This window comes from Myotis davidii, unplaced genomic scaffold (genome assembly GCF_000327345.1).
Source record: "Myotis davidii unplaced genomic scaffold, ASM32734v1 scaffold221, whole genome shotgun sequence".
NCBI lineage: Eukaryota > Metazoa > Chordata > Mammalia > Chiroptera > Vespertilionidae > Myotis > Myotis davidii.
In genome coordinates this window covers 6,617,457-6,619,428 of record NW_006293349.1, presented here as the reverse complement: position 1 = coordinate 6,619,428, position 1,972 = coordinate 6,617,457, and the positions used below count along the sequence as shown (strand labels likewise).

Genomic DNA, 1,972 nt, shown 5'->3' with positions numbered 1-1,972 from the left:
ACTTCATTTTCCTGGCAAAGCATGTTCACATCACTGTGCAGCCGCCACCACCGTCCAGTCCTAGAACTCTCCTCTCCTCCCACACTGAAACGTCCCCCAGGAAACAATCCCTCCCCGTTCTCCGTCCCCAGCTCCTGGCAGCCACCGTCCCCTCTCGGTCAGTCTCTGTGTATGTGGCTCCTTGGAGAAAGTGTCTGTGTTTACAAACACGCGTGCATTCCACGGGAGGAGTGTCTTTTCGCCTCTGGTGTCACTGCTGCTGTCTGCCTGTCGCCTCGCAGGTGAGCACGAAGCCGCAGTGGCAGGAGGCGGCCCCGTCCTTCCATCTGAACGTAAAGCAGGAGGAGGACATCCCCGAGCCGTTCAGTGTGAAGAATGAGCAGTCGTACGGTAAGGGCGTCAATCGTCGAACTCAGATTGAAGGGAAATTTCTAGAGAAAAAAGGCACATGACGTTTAGCTAATAGAGTAGTGAGGTCGCAGGATTGAAATGACCTTTAAATCAAGTAGCCAAATTGATCTCAAATGTTTTCCTTCAGAGAATGATTGATCCCAGTTGTTAGCTAGTTTAGGCTGTTGTAAATGTTAGAAAAACTGATATTTTAGGAATGGAGGTGTTTATAATAAAGCTTTGACTTATTGTAGTCAGAATTTGCCTCCGCATCAAAGGCTATGACCTTTTTTCTAAGAGGGCGTTTCAATAAGTTGTAAACATTATTTCCAAATTAGTCATCCTAGTATTCTTGTTTTGATTCTCCAGGTTACATTGAATACTAAGATTTTTTCATCGTGGATCTTTAAGTTTTCTGAAATAGTTTTGTATTCTGTTTTTTTTTATCATCATTTTACTTTTTTTTTCCTTTAAGAAGGTCCAATGGACATGTAATTGAAAATTTGAGTTTATTAGCATATTATTCAAAATATAAAAGAAATTCATTGAATAATCTTGAAATAGTTAGTGGCTTTTGTTACGGTGACATAAAACAAGAGCAGTTAACTTCCTGATAGTGAAAGAAAAATTCATTCTACTTACGGTAATGTGAGAACTTACCACATGTAGTTTTTTTCTTGGAAGGTACTTCAGCATTTTCACTCTAACCACTGAAATGTCTCAGCTTCCTTTTTTGATGACTGACTTATGCTTTTTAAAACTTTAGCCGAATACATGGAGCACTTTGGAAGAAAGGGCACCCTGCTCGACCAAATTGATGACAGTTGCGCTGGCCCATCCACTTCCAAGGCCAAGAGCAAATTCCCACATAAGGAACGAGAGAACTTCCGCAGCACGCTGGTGAACGTCATCATGTAAGGGCTGTGTGCGAACCCCTATGTGTCATCCTCTGTGGAGCCCCTGGAAACTTTTAATCTAAAAATACAAGCCGGCGTGGCTCCGTGCTTGAGCATCCACCGGTGAACCAGGAGGTCACGGTTAGATTCCCGGTCACGGTACCTGCCTGGGTCGAGGGGCTTGATCCCCAGCGTGGCGTGTGCAGGAGGCAGCCGGTCAATGATTCTCCCTCATCTTTGGAAGGTTTTTTCCCCATCTCGTTGGCTCAGGTGGTGTGGTGACTCCTGTGCATGGCGCGTCTCCTGGTGTGGAAAGGAAGGTGGTGGTGGCGTGAGCAGCAGCAGGAGCAGGGCCGGGGGGTGGCTGCCTGGGTTCAGATGTGCGCATGGAGAGCAGTGCAGATGCGTGCCAGGAGCCCCTCTTGGCTGTTTTCTCACAGCTTCCTCTAGGCCAGGGGTGGGTAACCTTTTTGTGAGTCCGTGCCAAAACCAGCAAAATCTCTGACTCAAAATTCTTCTGCGTGCCAACCCTAATTTTTTGAGAACATGTTACGCCTACTTGATATCTCTTAAGGTGTATGTATGTGAAGAACCTTGAAGAAATAATAAAATTCATTCGAGCAACAAAAACACAGTATATGGTGATAAAAAATACATTTATTATTTAATGTATACATGTGCACTGA

At 45.0% G+C, this 1,972-nt stretch overlaps 1 protein-coding gene across 1 annotated transcript in view; it reads left to right on the top strand.

Moving 5' to 3' along the window:
* DNAH7 (dynein, axonemal, heavy chain 7) overlaps positions 1–1,972 on the top strand; it is a 150,787-nt gene that overhangs the window by 6,487 nt on the left and 142,328 nt on the right. The window lies entirely within an intron of this gene.